We start from the raw sequence: 24,712 nt of genomic DNA on the forward strand, positions 1-24,712 counted from the left end.
GCTCCTCTCTCCTGAAAAGGTAATGAAGTTCTTCCTCATCCACCTTTAATCTCGTCTTCTCACCACTGGGGTCATCAAGCTCTTCCAAAGATTGCTGAGACATTGGTTGAAGTTGTTCATTTATCTTGGATTCCATTGCTGGCATGTCCTCATGCACTGACAAGGCCTTTTTCCCACCCAGGAACAGAGCGCCTGTTCCCTGCCCATTACTGTCTCTTACAGGGACTGGCAGAGTCGGTTCACCATACCTACATTCGTGGAGTTCCAACCATTGTCTCGCCAGATCTGCCGTCAGTAAACATTTGCAGAAAATATCAGGTACCAACCGTAAAACCTTGTTCAGATGTTTTGGGGTGTCTATCCTGTGGAGATCAGTAATACTCTGCAGTGTGAAGTACTCAGGTCTGATGGTGTCATCAGTCAGGAGCAGGGCCCACCTCCTCCGCACATTAAACAGCTCCTTTGCAATCTTTGGGATTGAGTCCATTGGCACCTTGTGCTGGCCTACCAGACAGCTCCCAGAAGCTCTCTCCCACCACTGCTGCTGCTGGGAGCTGGCTTGTGATGACAATGAAGAGGAGCCATTGGAGGAATCATTGTAAACTGTGGGGCTTCCAGTGTCCTCATTAACATACAGCTCTTCACAGAGAGGGATAATAACTTTGTCATCGAATGTCTCCTTCAGAGCTCGGAGGTAGTCCATGTAGGTGCAGAGCCATGAGGCGTATTCACCAACATCACAGCTGCTGCCTTTGAGCAGTGCCTTGCTCTGACCTTGCTCTCTGGTCAGCTGCTTTATTTGCTGCAGGCTGTTAATACACACTGCATCAGGCTCAGTCAATGCTGCTAGAAATTGGCTCAGTGTCTCCAGATCAAACGACTCTCTACAATTCTGAACATGCTTCTCGAATTTCCCAATCTCATTTCGGAGCAATGCATAAAATGAAGCCATAGATTCTGCATGGATCAACAGATCACAGAATTGTTACAGTGCAGATTGTGACTGTCCAACACATCAGATCTGCACTCGTTCACTGAATGAGCACTATCATTAAGTGTTAGACTAGCACCTTCTCTCTAGAAACATACACATTGTCTGTATTCAGTAGTTATCTAACACCGTCTTGAATATGGGATGTAAAATTTGATTTATGTGCACATTCATACCATTGGATTTGTAGTTTCTTATATGAACTAATGACGTTTGGGTTTTCTATGTTTCTAGAAACATAAAAGATAGCAGCAGGAGGAGGCCATTCGGCCCTTTGAGCCTGCTCCTCCATTCTTCATGACCATGGCTGATCATCCAACTCAATATCCTATTCCTGCTTTCTCCCCATAACCTTTGACCCCAAACACCCCAAGTGCTGTATCTAGTTGCCTCTTAAATACATTTAATGTTTTGGCATTAACTACTTCCTGTGGTAATAAATTACACAGGCCCACCATTCATTGTGTGGAGAAATTATAGAGTTGATAGCCAGAGACTATTTCCCAGGGCAGAAATGGCTAACACGAGGGGTCATAGTTTTAAGCGGTTGGAGGAAAGTATAGAGGGGATGTCAGAGGCAGGTTCTTTACGCAGAGAGTTGTGAGAGCATGGAATGCGTTGCCAGCAGCAGTTGTGGAAGCAAGGTCATTGGGGTCATTTAAGAGACTGCTGGACATGTATATGGTCACAGAAATTTGAGGGTGCATACATGAGGATCAATGGTCGGTACAACATTGTGGGCTGAAGGGCCTGTTCTGTGCTGTACTGTTCTATGTTCTATGTTCTATGTTCTAAATGTCTCCTCATCTCCGTCCTAAATGGTCTCCCCGAATCCTCAAACTGCGACCCCTGGTTCTGGACACACCCACCATCAGGAACATCCTCCCTGCTTCTACCCCATCCAAACCTGTTAGAATTGCATATTAATCTGTTATGTGGGGCTTTGCTAAACCCTTTCTGAAAGTCCAAATATACTGCATCGACTGGCTCCCCCTTGTCAACTCTACTTATAATATCTTCATAGAATTCTAACAGATTAGTCAAGCATGATTTCTCCTTCATAAATCCACACTGACTCTGTCTGATCCTGCCACTGCTTTCTAAGTGCTCTGCTATAAAATCCTCGATGATAGATTTGTGTATTTTCCCCAATACCAATGTTAGGCACACCAGCCTAGAAATCCGTTTTCTCTCTACCTCTCTTTTTGAATATTGGAGTGACATTAGCCATCCTCCAATCTGCAGGAACTGTTCCAGAACCTATAGAATCCTGGAAGGTGACTACGAATGCACCCACTATTTCCTGAGCTACTTCCCTAAGTACTCTGGGATGTAGATTATCAGGCCCTGGGGATTTATCTGCCTTCAATCCCAACACGTTTCCCAGGTTCTGAGGAAGGGTTGCCGAACCCAAAATGTTAACTCTGTTTTTCTCCCTCACAGATGCTGCCAGACCCGCTGACCTTTTCCAGCAACTTCTATTTTTGTTCCTGATTTACAGAATCCGCAGCTCTTTCAGTTTTAATTCTCCCAGCACCATTTCTCTACTAATATTAATCTCCCTCAATTCTTCCCTGTCACTAAACCTTGCATCCTCCAACAATTCTGGTATCTGATTTGTGTGCTCTTTTGTGAAGACAGAACCAAAGTATGTATTTAGTTGCTCAGCCATTTCTTTGTCCCCTATTACACATTCCCCCGTTTCTGTCTGTTGGGGACCTACGTTTGTTTTCACCAAGCTCTCCACGTGCCCATTGAAATTCTTAGCTTCAGACTCTATGTTCCCTGCAAGCTTAATTTTGTACTCTATTTTCCCTTTCTTGATCAATCCCTTGGTCCTTCTTTGCTGAATTCTAAACTGCTCCAATCCTCAGATTTATTATTTTTCTTGGCCAATCTTCTTCCTTGGATCGGATACTATCTCTAATTTCCTTTGTAAGCCGTGGATTGGCCCTTTTAGAACATAGAGCATAGAAAAGTACAGTACAGTTCAGGCCCTTCGGCCCACGATGTTGTGCCGTGGAATAATCCTAATCCAAAAATAAAATAGCCTAACCTACATTCCCCTCAATTCACTGCTGTCCATGTGCATGTCCAGCAGTCGCTTAAATGTCACTAATGACTCCGCTTCCACGACTACCACTGGCAAACTATTCCATGCGCTCACAACTCTCTGGGTGAAGAACCTCCCTCTGACGTCTCCTCTATACCTTCCTCCTAACACTTTAAAACTATGACCCCTCGTGGTGGTCAATCCTGCCCTGGGAAAAAGTCTCTGGCTATCGACTCTATCCATGCCTCTCATTACCTTGTACACCTCGATCAGGTCACCTCTCTTCCTCCTTCTCTCCAGAGAGAAAAGTCCGAGCTCAGTCAACCTCTCCTCGTAAGACAAGCCCTCTAGTCCAGGCAGCATCCTGGTAAACCTCCTTTGCACCCTCTCCAAAGCCTCCACATCTTTCCTATAATAGTGCGACCAGAACTGGGCACAATATTCCAAGTATGGTCTCACCAGGGTTTTGTAGAGCTGCAGCATAACCTCGCGGCTGTTAAACTCGATCCCCCTGTTAATGAAAGCCAAAACACCATATGCTTTCTTAACAACCTTATCCACCTGGGTGGCAACTTTGAGGGAGCTATGCACTTGAACACCAAGATCCTGCTGTTCCTCCACACTGCCGAGAATCCTGCCTTTAATCCGATATTCAGCATTTAAGTTCAACCTTCCAAAATGCATCACTTTGCATTTATCCAGGTTGAACTCCATCTGCCATTTCTCAGCCCAGCTCTGCGTTCTGTCAATGTCTCGCTGAAGCCTGCAATAGCCCTCGATACTATCAATGACACCTCCAACCTTTGTGTCATCAGCAAACATACTAATCCACCCCTCAACCTCCACATCCAAGTCATTTATAAAAACTACAAAGAGCAGAGGCCCAAGAACAGAGCCCTGCGGGACACCATTCAGCACTGCCCTCCAGGCAGAATACTTACCATCTACAACCACTCTCTGCCTCCTGTCAGCCAACCAATTCTGAATCCAGACAGCCAAATCACCCAGTATCCCATACCTCCTGACATTATGAATGAGCCTGCCCTGGGGAACCTTATCAAATGCTTTGCTGAAGTCCATGTACACCACATCCACTGCTCGTCCCTCATCAACCTGTCTTGTGACCTCCTCAAAGAACTCAATAAGATTTGTGAGGCATGACCTGCCCCTCACAAAGCCATGCTGACTCCCTTTAATCACGCTATGCTTTTCCAAATAGTCATAAATCCTATCCCTCAGAATTCTCTCCAAAACCTTGCTGACCACAGACGTAAGACTGACTGGTCTGTAATTTCCAGGGATTTCCCTATTCCCTTTCTTGAGAAGAGGAACATTTGCCTCCCTCCAAATTTTACCAAATTTCCATTTGCCACAGACGAGAATAAACAGTTATTGCAGTTTCCCCCAGGCGTTCCTTGAATGTTTGCCATTGCCTATCCACTCTCATCCCTTTAAGTAACGCTCCTCAATCTATCAGGGCCAACTCACGCCTCAGCCTCGTAGCAAAAACAAAGTCGCTGGAAAAGCTCAGCAGGTCTGGCAGCATCTGTGCAAGAGAAAACAGAGTTAATGTTTCGGGTCCAGTGACCCCTCCTCAGAACTCTTCATAGCCTTGTGCATTCATTTATAAAGGTTCTGAAGGAGTTTATTGACTAAGTTGGAAACATTTCTCTCGGCGTGGCTGATTTCTTTTTAAGAAGCATCTGGGAGAGATAGTTTTGGTGTGTGATGAGGTTTTGTTTCTATCAGTTGATTTTTATGAGTGAACAAAGTAGTCAATTAGGCTTTCAGTTTAGAAGGTCAGAGATTGATTTGCTTTCCACGAGCTGGAAAAGATATTTTGGCTTCCACTTGGCAGTTTTGCAGAAGTCTTTCCTGAAACTGGAATGGTAAAACTACTGCTTCTGTATAAGGGAGATAAAATAGGATTGCATTCTTCTATTCCCTACCTAATCATGTATCTGTCAAGAAGCTACTGAACCTGCCTCCACCAGCTCCTCTGGCAGCACATTCCAGACACTTACCACCCTCTGTGTGAAAATCCTGCCTCTCACATCTCCTTTAAACTCCTCCCGTTTTTACCTTAAAACTATGTCCTCAGTAACGAACATCTTTTCCATGGAGAAAGACTCCAGTTCTCCATTCTATCCACACCCTCACAATTCTGTAAACCTTTATCAGGTCGTTCCTCGGTCTTTTACATTCCAGTGAAAACAAGTCAAGCTTGTCCAACCTCTCCCCGTAGCCAATACCCTCCAAACCAGGCAACATGCTGGTAAACTGTTTCTGACCCCAAAGCCTTCACATCCTTCTGGTGGTGTGGTGATAAGAACTGTACACAATATTCCAAATGAATCCTTGGTCCTCTTTTGCTGATTTCTAAACTGTTCCCAGACCTCAGGTCAATTATCATTTTCTTGCCAATTTGTTTGCCTGTTTTTTGCATCCAGTAACATCTCTAACTTCCCTCATGTTTTGGCCACTGTCCATTTGCATTTCTGCTGCCAGACAGGAATAAACCATTTTTGTGGCTTATTCATTCGCTGTATGGCTTTGATAATGACTTTGCACAACTCCAAACATAGAGGCCCTGTGGGACTAGGCCTGCATTCACCCCCCAAACACCCAAACAACTCCGCCTCCCCCTGGGGCCTGGGGGACTGAGTCTGCCCCTGACTGAAACCCTGCCCCACCCAGAGGCCTGTGGGACCATGTCCCACCCCCAATATTATTTTGTAAATTTGATAAACTGGAGAATACTCGAATAAACCCTGTGTGAACGTACCTGAGACATCACTGTATTCACTTTTATCTGAGAAGGAGCTGCTGATGAACTCTTGCTGTGTTTTCCATTGTCTGGTTCTGAGTGAGATTCCGAACTAAATGGAGCAGGGGCTGAAATCTCTGTTATTCTGGTGACCTAAAGACTGTCACACAGGAAAGCATGCTCTCTCACAGAGGAACAAGCCCAGGCATGTATGGTGTAGAGGCGATGGAATAAATCCCATGCACATAAATCCCCCCAGACACAAAGGTACAATGCCTGTACCTGCCACATGTGACATCACTCAACCTGTGCTAAGTCTAAATGTCACTCAGCAGAACCCAACCCTGCCCCTACCCGTCGCACCCTCCCCCCAACCAACCTCTTATCATCCCCAAGCTGCTATATCACAGAAACAGGCCGTTTGGCCCAACTGATCCATTCTATTGTTCCTGCTGCACCTCCTCCTCATTCCAAATCATCCAATCCCACCAAATACCCAGTGATTGCTTGTCCCTCACTTGTGGAAACACAGGAAATGCCATGAATAAAATGGACTCCTCACTCCCCAGAGCCTGTCCACAATTGGCAAGGCACAAGTCAGGAGTGTGATCCAGGGCAAAGCAGCCACTAGATTGGCACCACATCTACATGCATCCACTCCCTCCACCCATTGACGCTCAGTCGCAGCAGTGTGTACTATCTACAAGATGTTCTGCAGCAATTCAGAAAAGATCCCCATATACCACCTTCCAAACCCACGGCCACTTCCATCCAGAAGGACGAGGGCAGCAGGTACATGGGAACATCACCCCCTGCAAGTTCCCCTCTGAGCTACTTACCATCCTGACTTGGCACTATATTACCATTCCTTCTGAGTCACTGGGTCAAAATCCTGGAATTGCCTCCCTAAGAGCATTGTGGGTCGACCCACAGCACATGGGCTGCAGTGGTTCAAGAAGGCAGCTCACCCCCAGCTCATCAAGGGGGCAACTAGGGATGGGTGATAAATGCTGGGCCCAGCCAGTGATACCCATTTCCCACAAATGAATAAAAACCCTATCGCAGGAGAGGTTAGTAGCTGGCTCCACCTAGTAATTTTAATGAAAGAGTTTTAAATTCTTAGTCAAATCCGAGGGAGAGGCTAAACAGGCTGGGGCAATTTTCTCTGGACCCTCAGAGGCTGCAGCGTGGCCTTATAGAAGTTTGTAAAATCATGAGGGGTATGGATAGGGTGAATAGACAAGGTCTTTTTCCCAAATTGAAGTCCAAACTAGAGGGCATAGTTTTACGATGAGAGGGAAAAGATTTAACAGGGACCTAAGGAGCAACATTTTCACACAGAAGGTGGTGTGTGTATGGACTGAGCTGCCAGAGGAAGTGGAGGAGGCTGGTACAGTGGTAATGGGAACTGCAGATGCTGGAGAATTCCAAGATAATAAAATGTGAGGCTGGATGAACACAGCAGGCCAAGCAGCATCTCAAGAGCACAAAAGCTGACGTTTCGGGCCTAGACCCTTCATCAGAGAGGGGGATGGGGAGAGGGAACTGGAATAAATAGGGAGAGAGGGGGAGGCGGACCGAAGATGGAGAGTAAAGAAGATAGGTGGAGAGAGTGTAGGTGGGGAGGTAGGGAGGGGATAGGTCAGTCCAGGGAAGACGGACAGGTCAAGGAGGTGGGATGAGATTAGTAGGTAGCTGGGGGTGCGGCTTGGGGTGGGAGGAAGGGAAGGGTGAGAGGAAGAACCGGTTAGGGAGGCTGAGACAGGTTGGACTGGTTTTGGGATGCAGTGGGTGGGGGGGAAGAAATGTGGACTGTAGTCCCTTGGGGATGATCTGGTTCCGTAGGCAGGTGCTGAGGAAGGTGATGTGGCTGTGGTACCTGGTTTGCTTCAGGACATGGTCGAGCAGTTTCAAGGCCGAAGAGATTACAAGAGAGTTGCAATGGGAGAGAGATTCCCTGAGGTTGGTCCGGAGGGAGGAGGGTAACTTCTTCAGGTTAGGCATCCCTGGAAGAGGCTTCGCAGGCTGGTACAGTTACAGCTTTTAAAAGGCACCTGGATGGGTACACAGTCCCTCTTTTCCCAGGATCACTCAAGTGAACCTTCTCAAATGCTAGTGTATGAACGCAGACTTCTGTATGTGCACATCATTCCTTCACCACCGAGCTACATTCCCTCCATCAGCAATGGTTAGCTGTTTATTCCTGAAACACAGACTGTCGCCTCACGGAAGCAAAATAAAACCCGATTTCTCTGCAATGGATTGGCACTCTGAAAATAAGATTAGCCAAAAGATTGTTTTTGAAGGCATTTTATTTTCTTTACATCACACTTAGTTTCTATCCTTTCATTTTAATTGCTTTGGCATTGTTTGGATTCTATTCAAAAGGGGAGGCAGACAAATAACGGGGAACTGCAGATCAATAAGCCTCACATCTATTGTTGGATAAGTACTGGAATCAATTATTACGGAAGTAATGACAGGATATTCAGAAGTTCATAATCTCGTCAAGCAGATTCAACATGACCTCATGATAAAGAAAATGTGTCTGACTCATTTATGGGATTTTTTTGAGGAAGCATCAACCAGAATGGATAGCAAGTGGATGTGTTGTATTTTGACTTTGAGAAGATGTTTGACAAAGTGCCTTTCAGTAGATAAGAGCCAAGGTGTAGAAGGCTGCATAGTGGCATGGATAGAGACTTGGCAAATGGGCAGGAATCAGTGAGTGAGAGTAAGGGATACATTTTCAGGTTGTGACCAGTGGAGTTCATAAAGGATCAGTGCTGGGATTGTGTCAGTGATAATGGGAATTGCAGATGCTGGAGAATCCGAGATAATGAAATGTGAGGCTGGATGAACACAGCAGGCCCCGCAGCTTCTCAGGTGCTCCTGAGCTGCTGCTGGGCCTGCTGTGTTCATCCAGCCTCACATTTCATTATCTGTGCTGGGATTGTGACTATTTCCAATGTATATCAATGGCTGGGAGGAAGGAAATGAATGTCCTATAGTCAAATTTGCGGATGACTCAAAAGTATGTGGAAAGGCAAGTGTTTGATTTGATTTATTGTTGTCACTTGTACCTAGGTAGAATGGCAAGTTTTGTTTTTGAGCAGCACAGGCAGATTATACCATACAAAGTGTATTAGGGTGATAGAACAGAGCGAGGAATACAATGTGTTACAGCCACAGAGAAGGTGCACTAAGAGCGAAATCAACATTAAATTAAAAGTTTGAGAGGTCCATTCAGAGTCTAATAACAGCAGGGAGGAAGCTGTTCTTGATCCTGTTGGTCCGTGCGTTTAAGCTTTTGTATCTTCTGCCTGACGGAGGAGGTTGGGAGAGATTGTAAGCGGAGTGGGAGGGGGTCTTTGAATATATTGGCTGCTTTCCCAAGGCAGTGGGAAGTGTAGATGAAGCCAATGGATGGGAGGTTGTTGCAGTGTCTTACGGCCCTTGGCAGAGCAGCTGCTGCACCAAGCTGCGATGCATTTGGATAGGGTGCCTCGCCTTCCATGGTGTATCTATAACCATTTGGAAGAGCATTTATGGACATGCTGAATTCCCTTAGCCTCCTGAGGAAATAGGGGAGCTGTTGTGCCTTCTTGACTGTCACATTAACACGGTTGGGTCCAGGACAGATTGTTGGTGCTCGTCACTCTAGGATCTTGATGCTCTCTCGACCATCTCCGGCTCAGCACCATAGACGTAGACAGGGGTGTGCCCTCCATCGTGCTTCCTGAAGTCAATGACCAGCTGTTTAGTTTTGCTGACACTGAGGGAGAGACTGTTTTCTTCACCCGACACCACCACGCTCTCTACCTCTTTCCCGTTTTTGATCTTGTCGTTGTTTGAGAACCAGACTATAATGGTGGTGTCGTCAGTGAATTTGTACATGGAGTTAGGGCAAAATTTAACCACACAGATGTGATTTTGTTTATCAAAAACAATTTATGGAGAGCTATTGATAGTTAAATAGGCGGGCAACTATTTGGCAAATGGAGGATATGTGATAAAATGTGAAAAAAAGCAAAGAACTGTGGGTGAGATAATTGGAACTGCAGATGCAGGAGAATCTTCTGCTGCTTGGCCTGCTATGTTCATCCAGCTCCACACTTTGTTATCAAAGAATTGTGGATGTTGGAATCAGAAATAAAAACAAAAGTTGCTGGAAAAGCTCAGCAGGTCTGGCAACACCTGTGGAGAGAAATCAGAGTTAATGTTTCGGGTCTAGACATCAGAACTGGAATGTTGGTCCCTTATTTCAAGAGGGGTTGGAGTATAAGAATAGGAAAGTCTTACTGTAACTGTACAAGGTGCTGGGGAGACCACATCTGGAATACTGTGAGCAAGTTTGGTCCCCTTTATGACAGGAAAGATATTGTTTCATTGGAGGAAGTTCAGAGAAGGTTCACCGGGATGATCCCTAGTGTAGAGGGATTGTCATATAAACAAATGGTTGGGAAACAGGTTGGGACCCTACTCCCTAGAGTTTAGAGGAATGAAAAACATATCTGATTTTTAAGGGGCTTGACAGGGTCAAGCTGAGAGGATGTTTCCCCTCATGGGAGAGTTTAGGACCAGAGGGCACAGCCTCAGAATAAAGGGGCACTATTTAACACTGAGATGAGGAGGAATTTCTTCTCCCAGAGAGTTATGAGTCTTTGGAACCCCTTGTCACAGAGAGTGGCAGAGGTTGAGTCCACATGTACTTAAGGCTGAGATAGATTCTAAATCGGTCTGGAAATTATGGGGAAAATGCTGAGAAGTGGATGTGGGGAATATTGGATCAGCTATGATCCTATTGGATGCTGGAGTATGCTCGAGGGGTCGAATGGCCTACTCTTGGTACTATTTCTTGCAGTCTTAAAGCAAACAGCTATTCCCCCCACAGATTGTGTAACCAGAAAACAGTGTAGGTCAGAGGGCACAGTGTATGTCAGAGGAATGTGACTTGATGCACGAGGCCAGTTCTCAAACGCTGACAAGACAGAATACAGGAAAGAGATAGAGTGTTTGGTAGTATAGTTTCTCCCTCAAGAGTCCTGGTGAGCTGGAAGGGAGACCAACAACTGGGAGATAACAAGGTGTGGAGCTGGATGAACACAACAGGCCAAGCAGCATCAGAGGAGCAGGAAGGCTAATGTTTCGGGCCTAGACCCTTCTTCAAAAAGTAGGTGAGTAGGTGGGATGGTCGAACTGAACAGTTACAAAGGAGTCGGTGAGGGTTTTGGCAGCCAATGAGCTGTAGGCTGGGTCATGTTAAGAAAGTGAAAATAGACAGTCCTATTGAATGTGTGGAAATTTTGCCTCAAAGTTCATCTCAGAGTTACACAAAATTCCATAAATATTACATCACAGAACGAGGCCATTCGGCCAATGTGATTTGTACCAGTGTTTACATTGCACATCATTCACCTCTTGTTTTATCTACATCCTTTAAGGCTTTCTAAATCTCTTTCCGTTCTCTGCTCTATCATGGACTTGTTTCCTCTTGAAATCAGAAAAAGCGGTTTCCCACAGCCACTCTCTGTGCAAGAGAGTTCCACATTCTGGTTATTCTCTGAATCATAATGAGAACAAGGTTCACTGCAGATTAGTTCAGCCTCAGGCAGTGACCAGTGACAGAGATTCAATCAGCGATTGAATTATTAAAAGCTTACAGTCGGTCAGGAGGCCATTCAGCCCAGTAAGTCTCTGCTGGTTCTCAGCAAGTGCATCACCCCATTCCTCACTTTCCCACAAGCTCTGTGAGTACATTTCTTCCAAATGAGTATACAATTTCATTTTGGAAACCATGGTTGAATTTGCAAGAGGTTATTGCAGGTCTTTAGCCAAAAGCAAATAGCTAGACATTATTGGTGGTGACAGCAGCTCACACAGTACTGGAACATGAGGGTAAAAGGTTCCATTCCAATCCTCAACTCCATTTGTGAATGAACATGGTCCGCTTCAGTATCTGAGGAGTCACAGATGGTGCTGAACATCCCCACTTCTGACCTTATGATGGAGGGAAGGTTATTGATGAAGCAGCTGAGGATGGTTGGGCCTGAGACGTTACCCTGAGGAACTTCTGTAGAGATGTCCTGGAGCTGAGGTGGCTGACCTCCCACAGCCACAGCCCAAGGACATGCAGGTTAGGTGGACTAGCCATGGGAAAAGTAGGGTTACAGCGGTAGGGTGGGATGCTCTTTGGAGGATCATTGTAGACTCGATGGGGCCCCTATCTGCACTATTGAGATTCTATAGAACATAGAACATAGAACATAGAACAGTACAGCACAGAACAGGCCCTTCAGCCCACAATGTTGTACCGACCATTGATCCTCATGTATGCACCCTCAAATTTCTGTGACCATATACATGTCCAGCAGTCTCTTAAATGACCCCAATGACCTTGCTTCCACAACTGCTGCTGGCAACGCATTCCATGCTCTCACAACTCTCTGCGTAAAGAACCTGCCTCTGACATCCCCTCTATACTTTCCACCAACCAGCTTAAAACTATGACCCCTCGTGCTAGCCATTTCTGCCCTGGGAAATAGTCTCTGGCTATCAACTCTATCCATGCCTCTCATTATCTTGTATACCTCAATTAGGTCACCTCTCCTCCTCCTTTTCTCCAATGAAAAGAGACCGAGCTCAGTCAACCTCTCTTCATAAGATAAGCCCTCCAGTCCAGGCAGCATCCTGGTAAACCTCCTCTGAACCCTCTCCAAAGCATCCACATCTTTCCTATAATAGGGTGCCCAGAACTGGACGCAGTATTCCAAGTGCGGTCTAACCAAAGTTTTATAGAGCTGCAACAAGATCTCACGACTCTTAAACTCAATCCCCCTGTTAATGAAAGCCAAAACACCATATGCTTTCTTAACAACCCTGTCCACTTGGGTGGCCATTTTAAGGGATCTATGTATCTGCACACCAAGATCCCTCTGTTCCTCCACGCTGCCAAGAATCCTATCCTTAATCCTGTACTCAGCTTTCAAATTCAACCTTCCAAAATGCATCACCTCACATTTATCCAGGTTGAACTCCATCTGCCGCCTCTCAGCCCATCTCTGCATCCTGTCAATGTCCCGCTGCAGCCTACAACAGCCCTCTACACTGTCAACGACACCTCCGACCTTTGTGTCGTCTGCAAACTTGCTGACCCATCCTTCAATTCCCTCGTCCAAGTCATTAATAAAAATTACAAACAGTAGAGGCCCACGGACAGAGCCCTGTGGAACCCCACTCACCACTGACTTCCAGGCAGAATATTTTCCTTCTACTACCACTCGCTGTCTTCTGTTGGCCAGCCAATTCTGTATCCAAGCAGCTAAGTTCCCCTGTATCCCATTCCTCCTGACCTTCTGAATGAGCCTTCCATGGGGAACCTTATCAAATGCCTTACTGAAGTCCATATACACCACATCCACAGCTCGACCCTCATCAACCTTTCTAGTCACATCCTCAAAAAACTCGATAAGGTTTGTAAGGCATGACCTACCCCTCACAAAGCCGTGTTGACTGTATTTGATCAAGCCATGCTCTTCCAGATGGTCATAAATCTTATCCCTCAGAATCCTTTCTAACACCTTGCAGACGACAGACGTGAGACGTGAGACTTACCGGTCTATAATTGCCGGGGATTTCCCTATTTCCTTTCTTGAAGAGAGGAATTACATTTGCCTCTCTCCAGTCCTCAGGTACGACTCCAGTGGAGAGCGAGGATGCAAAGATCTTCGCAAGTGGCGAAGCAATTGCATTTCTCGCTTCCCAAAGCAGCCGAGGACAAATCTGATCTGATATGCTCAAAGGTGTTGTCACTCTCACCTGACCTCTGGCTTTCAGCTTTTTTGCCTATCGAATCATACAGGATAGAAGAGGCTTTTCAGCCCATTCAATCTGTACTGACAAAACAAATCTAACTCAATACTTTTACCGCTGTCCCGCTCTAGGCCCATTGCCATAAATATTATGAAATTTAAGTGCTCATCCCAGTATTTTTTAAAGGTTGCGAGGTTTCCTGCCTCAATACCCTCCCAGGCAATGCAGCCCAGACCCCTACCAGCCTCTGGGTGAGAAATCATTTTCCTCAAATCCCCTGTGTGAGCTCCCCTCTCAGCCTTCCCTACTCCAAAGAAAATAACCCAAAAGTATCCATCCTCTCTTCATCACTGAAATGCTCCACCCCAGCTAACATCCTCTTGAATCTCCTCTGCACCCCTTCCAGTACAATCCCATCTTTCCTATAGTGTGAAGAACAGAATTATACACAGTACTCCAGCTATGTTCTAATCAAAGCCCTGTACAGCTGCAACATTGCCTCCCTGTGCTCTTATAGTCTGTACCTTGACTGATAAAGGCAGGTGTCCCATATGTCTCCTTAACTCCCCTATTAGTGTGTCTGGCCACCTTCAGGAATGTGTGAACAAGCATCCTGACAACTGCCTGTTCCTCTGGACTTGCTAGTTTAAACATGTGTGAACCAAGGCTGTAATGCGATCAGGAGCTGAGTGGCCCTGGCGGAACCCAAACTGGGCGTCACTGAGCAGGTTATTGCTGAGCAGGTGCAGCTTGATAGCACTGTTACTGACACCTTCCATCACTTTACTGATGGTCGAGAGGAGACTGATGGGGCGGGAATTGGCCGGGCTGGATTTGTCCTGCTTTTTGTGGACAGATATTTCTCCTATAACGTGATGGTTGGATTCTTGTGTGACCTTGCACTACAGAAAATTATGCTATCAAAAATTGCTATACCAGTACAGCAGAAAGTTTGCGATGTTCCAATAGCATCCACTATTCATTAAACATATTACCGCCAACTTGTGTTAATGAAACATGTATTACAGCAGAACTACCCGTACAGCACATTCCTGGGCACTTTTCCAAGTTGTCAGGTGAATCTTTTCTAAACTCTCTCCAGTTTAATAATATCCTTCCTTTAATAGGGCACACAGTACTCCAGAAGAGGCCTCACCAGTGTCCTGTACGAAGATCTATTTGAAATTTATCCCATTTAGCACGGTGATAATGCCACAGAGCACGATGGAGAGTATTCTCAACATGAAGCCCTTTGAGATAATAGGAACAAAAGATGCTGGAGAATCCGAGATAACAAGGTGTGGAGCTGGATGAACACAGCAGGCCCAGCAGCATCAGAGCAGCAGGAAAGCTGCTTGGCCTGCTGTGTTCATCCAGCTCCACACCTTGTTATCATGAAGCCCTTTGATCTCATCCTAAATGGCACTTGTCAGCGTTAATGCTTTCAAAGCCTTTTAGATCCACATAACAACCGGCAGCCTTACTATAGCCACCGACAGCTCAGCAAACTTTATATAATATTGTGTCCAGTGCTGGTCAGCACACTTTTAGAAAGTTGAGGATGCTTTGCAGTGGTTACAGAAAGGGTTTACCAGGATGTTGCCTGGTATGGGGAGTTTTGGCTATGAAGAAGGATGGATAGACTGGGTTTGTTTTCACTGGAACACAGGAGGTTGAGGGGCGACCTGACAGAAGTTTATAAGATTGTGAATGGCATGGATAGAGTGGAAAGTATGAGGCTTTTTCCCAGGGAGGAGGGGTCAATTACTAGGGGACACAGGTTCAAGGTGTGAGGTGGGGGTTGTAGTTTAAAAGTGATGTGAGAGCCAGGTTTTTCACACATAGGATGGTGAGAGCCTGGAACATGCTGCCAGAGGAGTGGTGGAAGCAGATACAATAGCAGCATTCGAGAAGCTCCTGGATGAATACATGAATAGGAAGGGAATAGAGGGATTTAGATCCTGTAAATGAAGACAGTTTCAGTATGGAAAGGCAAAATGTGTCAGCACAGGCTTGGAGGGGCCGAAGGGCCTGTTCCTGTGCTGTAGTGTTCTTTGCTCTGTGTTAATAAAAGTCCCAGCCTATCCAGCATCTTCTTACAATGACTCCCTGCCTGTTGTTTTTGCCTGCGCTGGAGCTCAGTTCTGTTGTGTTTACCAAGGACAGTTTGTGCTTTTCAATCAGCAAGAGTCTCTTTGGCTTCCTCCTTTCCCCACAGTGCCCTGTTGGGTTTGGGTGAATGATAAAGATGCGCATTTTGGCACCTACTGGATTGGATGTGAGGAAATCAATGAGGTGCATGGATGAGAAATTCCTGTGAGGGACTCTAATCCAATGAAGCTGGCTCGGTGTAACCAGCCTCAATCTCTCAGTTTCACAAAACTGTTCTGGGGTTTTGATAAACCAAGGTGGCAGGAGGTGTGGTCAGCAGCAGGGACTTTCCTGAAGCACCAACTGTGGCGAGTGTGAGCAGGCATTACAGCTGGGCAACAGCTGTGTTCTGCTGCTTTCAGTAGCAGGTTTGGGTGTGCCATTTCCTCTTCTACATCCATCATGTCACTTTCTCTCCTGGAAGAAGGTTTTTGGAGATCAGTATTTACCAAAGATCCTTAACACTTCACTGCATGAAATCTGTTGTGATCTTGTCTGTTGTTGTTCTCAGTTAAGGGAATGAGAATGAGAGGGCACGCTGTGCAATCAAGGGAACGGCATTGTCAGGTAAACCTTTTTAAACAGTGAATAGTGAGGACCTGGAATATACTGCCTGGGACAGAGGTGCAGGCAGGTTCAATTGAGGGATTTAGGAGGCCATTGGATCATCAATTAAAAGAAACAATATTAAGGGTGAGACAACAAAGTGTGGAGCTGGGTGAACACAGCAGGCCAAGCAGTGTGAGAGGAGCAGGAAAACCGATGTTTCAGGCCGAGACCCTTCTTCAGAGGGTTATGGGGAAAATCAGGAGATTGGTCCTAAGTTAAAATGTTCGGTGAGCCGGTACCAGACTTTTTTTCCTTCATTCACAGGATGAGGGTGTCACTGGCTAAGCCAGCATTTATTGCCCATTCCTAATTACCCCAAGGGCAGTTTGGTGAACCAGATGGTATTTTTTTCCTGCAGTTGGTCATCAGTAGAATCTTAACTCCAAATGTTGACAACATTCAAATCCCACCATCTGCTGTGATATAATCCAAACCCAGGTCCGCAGGATTTTACCCAAGGCTCTGGATTATTAGTCTTGTGATGATACCACGAGGTAATTGCCTCCATATGATGGACTGAATGGCCTCCTGCTGTATTGTAACTATTCTGTGATTCTGTGGGTCCCTTAATCCTTTTGCTGGCCTCTTTAAATTCCCTTCTTTCACAATGGCAATGAAGTAGGATTCTTCCTCCAGAGCTTGTCCACTGTGTTCATTCATGTTTTTTGTCCTCCCTCTTTTTTTCCACTTTTGTCTTTTTTATCCCTCCTCTTCTCTCTCTCCTGGTCCTCCGGCCTCCCAGCCTCAGAACTCCTGGTGTTCAACCTTGCTGCCTCCGAGCTCACGGACTCTGAGCTCCTGGCCTCAGCATAGACCTGACCAGGTGGCCACTTGGCCTGGAGTTGTGATATCCCAGAGGTCTACTGTGGTGGTCTTTGGGCGATATCTCAGCCTAACATGGTCTCAGATGGGCTTCCAGTCTGAGGGAGGATAGCAGTCAACATCGACTAGGTCAGGAGACCGTTTCTCTGTACTTTTATTTCTTCCTAAATCTGCAATGCTGGACATTTTTTTTAACTTCACCATTTTTCCATGAACTGGAACTGCTGTAACACACTGTTAAGGACTGAGGTGGGGTGGAATTTGCTAAATGTGTTCTGGAAAGTTTCCCTGAGCTGTATATAGAGGGTCATACACAGGAAGAGGCAAAACCCGACGTCACCTTGGGAAATGGGGCAGGGCAGGTGACTGAGGTGAGAGTGGGGGAGCTCTTTGGGACCAGTGGCCATAGTTTTATTAATTTTAATGTAGTTATGGAGAGGGTCCACTGCTTCAAGTTCTAAACTGGGGCAAGGGGAATTTTGATGGAATTAGACAGGAGCTTGCAGGAGTTGGTTGGACTTGTTTGTTTGCAGGAAAAGGGACCTCTACAAGTGGGCGGCCTCTAAAAGTGTAACAGCTAGAGTTCAAGATAATAAAATGTGAGGCTGGATGAACACAGCAGGCCAAGCAGCATCTCAGGAGCACAAAAGCTGACGTTTCGGGCCTAGACCCTTCATGCAGGATGAAGGGTCTAGGCCCGAAACGTCAGCTTTTGTGCTCCTGAGATGCTGCTTGGCCTGCTGTGTTCATCCAGCCTCACATTTTATTATCTTGGAATCTCCAGCATCTGCAGTTCCCATTATCTCAGCTAGAGTTCAAAGTCTCTTTGCCCAGGGCAAGGTTGGCAGGCATAGGGAACCCTGGATGATGAGTAATATTGAGGCTTTGACTTTGAAAAAAGGAGGCGGCATGGGTCAGGAACAGGCAGCTGGGATCAAGGGAACCCCTGGAGGTATATAGGGGATATAGAAGTTTAGTGTAGAAGGAAATCAGGAGGGTGAAACGGGGGCTTGAGATAGCTTTGGCTGAGAAGATTAGGGTGAATCCAAAGAGATTCTTTAAGTGTATTAAAGGGGAAAGAATAACTAGAGAGAGAATAGGACCCCTCAGGGACCACTGTGGACATGTATGTGTGGAACCATAGGAGATTGGCGAAGTCCTCAGTGAATATTTCTCCTCTGTGTTCACCATGGAGATAGCCATGAAGATTTGACAGCTTAGGGAATTTAGCGGCAATATCTCAGGGACATATCACAGTACAGAAGGTGTTGGAAATATTAGAATGTATAAAAGTGGATAAATCTCCTGGCCCTGATCAGATATATCTAATAACCCTGCAATAGGCGAGGGAAGAAATTGCTGGGGCCCTGGTTGTAATATTTGCATCGTCGTTAGTCACAGGTGAGGTCCTGGAAGACTGAAGGGTAGTGAATTTCTTCTTTCTTGAGGGTGTCGCTGGCCAGGCAGCATTTATTGCCCATCCTTAATTGCCCAGAGGGCAGTTCAGAGTCAACCACATTGCTGTGGATCTGGAGTTACATGTAGGTCAGACCAGGTAAGGATGGCAATTTCCTTCCCTATAGGACATTAGTGAACTAGATGGGTTTTTCTGGACAATGGATTCATGGCCATCGTCAGACTCTTAATTCCAGATAGTTATTGAATTCAAATTCCACCATCAGCCGCGGTGGGATTCGGACCTAGGTCCCCAGAACATTAGAACATAGAACATAGAACATTAGAACATGTGCCAACCTGCCATACCGATCTCAAGCCCATCTAACCTACACTATTCCATGTACGTCCATTTGCTTGTCCAATGACGACTTAAATGTACCTAAAGTTGGCGAATCTACTACCGTTGCAGGCAAAGCGTTCCATTCCCTTACTACTCTCTGAGTAAAGAAACTACCTCTGACATCTGTCCTATATATTTCACCCCTCAATTTAAAGCTAAGCCCCCTCGTGCTTGCCATCAGCATCCTAGGAAAAAGGCGCTCTCTATCCACCCTATCTAACCCTCTGATTATTTTATATGTTTCAATTAAGTCACCTCTCAACCTTCTTCTCACTAATGAAAACAGCCTCAAGTCCCTCAGCCTTTCCTCGTAAGACCTTCCCTCCATACGAGGCAACATCCTAGTAAATCTCCTCTGCACCCTTTCCAAAGCTTCCACATCCTTCTTATAATGTGCTGACCAGAACTATATGCAATACTCCAAGTGCGGCCGCACTAGAGTTTTGTACAGCTTCACCATAACCTTTTGGTTCCGGAACTCGATCCCTCTATTAATAAAAGCTAAAACACTGTATGCCTTCTTAACAGCCCTGTCAGCCTGGGTGACAACTTTCAAGGATCTGTGTACATGGACACCGAGATCTCTCTGCTCATCTACACTACTAAGAATCTTACCATTAGCTCAGTACTTTGCCTTCCAGTTACTCCTACCAAAGTGCATCACCTCACACTTGTCTGCATTAAACTCCATTTGCCACCTCTCAGCCCAGCTCTGCAGCTTATCTATGTCTCTCTGGAACCTACAGCATCCTTCGTCACTATCCACAACTATCTGGGTCTCTGGATTAACAGGCCAGAGTAATATGACTAGGCCATCACCTCCCCCAATGTTGTGTCCATATTCAAGAAAGGCTGCAGAGAAAACCTGGGAATTCTAGAGCAGCAAGCTTAACATCTGTGGTAGGTAAGTTACTCGAGGAGATTCTGAGGGATATGATATACATGCATTTGGAAAGACAGGGTTTGATTAGGAGTGGTCAGCATGGCTTTGTGCGTGGGAGATCATGTCTCACAAATTTGTTAGAGTTCTTTGATAAAGTAAATCAGGAAGGTTGATAAGGGCAGGGCAGTTGATGTAGTCTATCAGGATTTCAGTAAGGCCTTAGGTAAGGTCCCGCATGGTAGGCTGCTCTGGAAGGTTAGATTACATGGAATTTAGGGAGAGTCGGCATATTGAATACACAATTAGCTTGATGGTAGGAAGCAGAGATAACAGTGGAAGGGTGTTTGTCGGACTGGGGGATGTGACTGGTGGTGTGCCTCGGGGGCCAGTGCTGGGCCCATTGCTGTTGTTAGCTATGTTGATGATTTGGATGAGAATGTACAAGGTATGATTAGTCAGTTTGCGGATGACACTGAAATAGGAGGTATCATGGACAGTGAGGAAGATTATCAGAATTTTCAGCAGGATCTTGATTAGCTGGGAAAGTGGGCTGAGAAACAGCAAGTGGAATTTAATATAGTTAAATGTGAGGTGTTGCATTTTGGAAAGTCAAATCAAGGCAGGAGTTTCATGGTGAATGGTAGGGCCTTAAGGAGTGTAGTGGAACAGAAGGGCCTTGGAGTTCAGGTGAACAGTTCTCTGAAAGTGGAGTCACAGGTAGGCAGGACAGTGAAGAAGGCTTTTGGCACACTGGCCGTCATCAGTCAGGGCACTGAGTGTAGAAGTTGGGAAGTTATGTTACAGTTGTACAGGATGTTGGTGAGGCTGCACTTGGAGGATTGTGTTCAGTTTTGGTCACCCTGCTATAGGAAGGATGTTATTAAACTGGAAAGAGTGCAGAAGAAATTTATAAGGATGTTGCCAGGACTCAAGGGGCTGATTTATAGAGAGAGGTTGGACAGGCTAGGACTTTTATCTTCAGAGTGTAGGAGAGTGAAAGGGGACCTTACGGAAGAGGCATGGATAGGGTGAATGAACTCAGTATTTTTCCCAGGGTTGGGGAAATTGAGGACTAGGAGCATCACTTTAAGGCCAGAGGGGAAAGAATACATGGGAACCTGAGGGGCAACTTTTTTACACAGGCTGGTACGCATATGGAATGAGCTGCCAGCGGAAGTGGTTGAGGTGGGTACATTAACAACATTCAAAAGATGTTTGGATGAATACGTGGATAGGAAAGGTTTAGGAAGATACGGGCCAAGTGCAGGGGAATAGGGTTAGCATAGATGGACATTTTGGTCGGCACGGACCAGTTTGGGCTGAAGGGCCTGTCTCTGTGCTGTAGGACTCTATGACTCTAAAAGCAGTACCTAGGGACTTTGTACCCATGATAGCGCAGTAGCGGCGACTCTGACACTTTTCATTGTGCTCATTTGAGAACACGTGACAATAAAACTAATTCTATTCTTTTACCAATGGAAGGGGTTTATACCAATCTTCTCTTTCACAATTTCAAACCTTTCTCTTAAATCTCCTATATCCTTATTTTCTCCAAGAGAAACAGCTCCGATTTCTCCATTCTATCTACATAATTGCTTAAATCCTTTTTTGGTCCCCAATTAGCCCTTTGCCTTTTCCAGCCATTTTATGCTTCTGTCTTCAGAAGATTTTTTTTCATTCCCTTTGGCAGTTGTTTCCAATCTCTGGTCGTACACTCTCTTTGCTTCCATTATTGTTTTCTCACTGTTCCTCTGAGCATTTTAGAACATAAAACATAGAACAGAGACTCCTTCTGAAACTTTAACCACTTCTGTCTAGAAGGATAAGGGCAGCAGATACATGGGAACACTAGGAACACAAACAGAAGTTGCTGGGAAAGCTCAGCAGTTCTGGCAGCATCTGCGAAGAAAAATAAGAATTAGCATTTCAAATGAGCTGGCCCTTCTTCAGAATTTGGGAACACCACCCCCTGCGAGTTCCCCTCCGAGCCTCTCACCATCCTGACTTGGAAATATATCCCCATTCCTTCACTGTCGCTGGGTCAGAATCCTGGAATTCCCTCCCTAAGGACATTGTGGGTCAACCCACAGCACGTGGACTGCAGCGGGTCAAGAAGGCAGCTCACCCCCACCTTATCAAGGGGCAACTAGGACGGGCAGTAAATGCTGGGCCCAGCCAGCACTACATACGCCCCACAAGTGAATAAAAAGAATTGCCAGTCGAATAGTTCCTTTTTCTCCCCCTGCCATCCTTCTTTTGTCTTTCTACACCAAGGGAGCTGTCAATGGTTTTGTCCTTCCTTTACCCCTCATGGGTTTGTGTCATGGGGAGTTGGGTGCTGAGGAATAAAATCGGTGATGTTGGAACGAAGATGATGAGCTAGATGTTCCTGGGATTTGGGCATTGCCACTGCCATTAATGATGCTGATAGCTCTGAGCTGCACAGTGTATGGGGTGTGTAATGAGGCTGCTGTCCTGCCCAAATGTTGTTGGCTTCATTGTGAAGGTGGCCCACAGTTTACATTAATCCAGGCCAGTGTTTTGAAAGTAAAGTGTTATACACTAACTCAGGGTGTTGTGAGAAACAAGATAACTTTTTCCTGGAGATAATGGAACTGCAGATGCTGGAGAATCCCAGATATCAAAGTGTGGAGCAGGAGTCTAGGCCCAAAACATCAGCTTTTGTGCTCCTGAGATGCTGCTTGGCCTGCTGTGTTCATCCAGCTCCACACTTTGTTAACTTTTGCCTGGAAATGAGGTTTGTTTGACAGTTCTCATGTCATAATGCAGTAAGATAAACTATATGTGTCTCAATATAAAGACTAATGAAAGGATTTTGTTTTGACTAACAAAGTGCACATTAAATTGACCAGTATCTTGAAATTGGAATAGTCTTCAGTTCTGAGGAAGTGTCACTGACTTCAAATATTAACTCTGCTGTCTCATCACAGATGCTGTCAGACCTGCCCCAGCAATGTGTGCTCTTATTTGATTTGGATCCCTAGTGCCCACAACTCTTTGTTTTATTATAGAAATGTCTTCAAACGGTTTAGAGTACATTATCCCATGGATTCAGAGCTTTTGAAATGGTCAGCAAAACTTCTCAGTTTTGGACTCAATGTCTCTCGCCCAGGACCTCAATTGCTTGGAGAACCAAATCTCAAGATGTACTGCCACTGTCTAAGACCAATACAGCAACACACCCAAGCCCCCTTTCCTGAAGTTAGTACAGGCTTCCTCCATCCTCCTGACAAAATGCATTAGCTCACAGTTCTCTGTCCGAAATCCTACCTGGAACTTGTCTGCTACCTGTAATGATGAGGGCACAGGATCAGTGATTATTATTGTGTGAAAAGTTGGGTTCTGAAGTAGATCGCACTTGTCGTTTGACTGTTATTGCTATATTATGTCCTTTGAGGAGGGAAGACAGAGTTTCATTTTAGTTTTAGATGAATTTGCTGAGTGATGTCAGTTTGTGCAGTTTGTGGAGTTAGAAGCTGAAGCTTTTCATCCTGCATTCATCCCAACAAGAACACAAGAAACAGCCAATGAGAAAAAGGGACGCCTTTTATACAGCAGGAAAACTGAGCACTGATTGGTTGGGCCATCATTGGTAAGATCCAGCAAGAACAGTTTACTGTCAATCCATAAAACCATTAGATGTCGCAGCAGAAGTAGGTCATTCAGCTCATTGGGCCTATCCCACCACTTAATTCAATCACAGATGATGTGATAACCTCAACTTCACCTGCCTTTTGACAGAGAAAAAAGTTAAAGTATGGCATCGTTCACTTATACTTGTTGCCCAGAAACCTTGATTCCCTCACTGATTAACAATCTGCCTCTTGGCAGTGTTTCACTTTTTAAGTAATATTCAGCTCCTATATTCTTTCTGATACGGTGTATAACTTTATATTATTCCACATTATATTCCATCTGCCAAGTATTTGCTCATTCCCTTAACATGTCGATATCCCTCTGCACTCTCTCTATGCCATCCTCACCACTTGCCTTCCCACTTATTTTCAAACTTATCGATAGTGCATTCACTTGCCTCACCGAAGGCGTTAATAAAAATTGTAAAACATTGTGGTCCCGGTACAGATCCCAGCAGCAGGTGCTGGTATAGCGATATTGTTCCTGGCCCAGAAATCCAGAACTTCAGGTTCATGTTATAGAAACTTGGATATGAAGCTACCAAAGCAGATGTTGAAATTTGAATTCAAATAAAAGCTAGTACCTATGTAACTGATTTCAATTGTTGTAAACACCCATCTTGTTCACCCTTGCCCTTTAAGGAGGAAAATCTGCTTTTCTTTTGAGGTATGGCCTCGTTGTGATTTCAGGTTATGTGTTTCTAAATGCTCTCCAATACACCCTTTATAGTAAACTCTAACACTTTCCTAATAACAGATATTATGCTAAATGACCTGCAGTTGCATGTTTTCGTCTCCTTGCCTTCTAAAATAAATATGTTACGTTAGCATCCTTTGGAAATGTGCAGAATCTAAGGATAAATGGACAATTACGCCCAATGCTCTAACTATCCCTGTCGTTACTTCCTTTAATATCCCAGGGTGCATTGCATCAAGTCTGGGGGACTCAATGGCCTTTATCCCCATTAGGTTTCCTGACACGTTTTTCTTTAGTGATAGTTATTGTAGTTATTCTGTCTCTTGAATATTTAGTCATTTTGAAATGCTATTAGTGTCTTCTACTGTGAAGAAATAAAGTGTTTCTTCAATTCCTCTGCCATTTCCTGACTCCCCATTATTTCCCCAGCCTTGTTCTCAAGGAGGCCTCTCTGATGAAGGGTCTAGGCCCGA

General features: G+C 45.3%; 1 protein-coding gene across 2 annotated transcripts in view; it reads left to right on the top strand.

The window, feature by feature from the left end:
* Positions 1–10,872: 10,872 nt before the first annotated feature.
* The window catches only part of LOC125454308 (natural resistance-associated macrophage protein 2-like), a 103,451-nt gene continuing 89,611 nt past the window's right edge, over positions 10,873–24,712 (top strand). Inside the window, exon 1 of one of the 2 annotated variants that reach the window (XM_059647620.1) lies at positions 10,873–10,988. The gene's annotated coding sequence lies outside the window, so the exon portion shown is untranslated. The remainder of the gene's footprint in view (positions 10,989–24,712) is intronic. The other variant, XM_059647621.1, reaches the window with a different exon arrangement.

Source organism: Stegostoma tigrinum, chromosome 7 (genome assembly GCF_030684315.1).
Source record: "Stegostoma tigrinum isolate sSteTig4 chromosome 7, sSteTig4.hap1, whole genome shotgun sequence".
Lineage (NCBI taxonomy): Eukaryota > Metazoa > Chordata > Chondrichthyes > Orectolobiformes > Stegostomatidae > Stegostoma > Stegostoma tigrinum.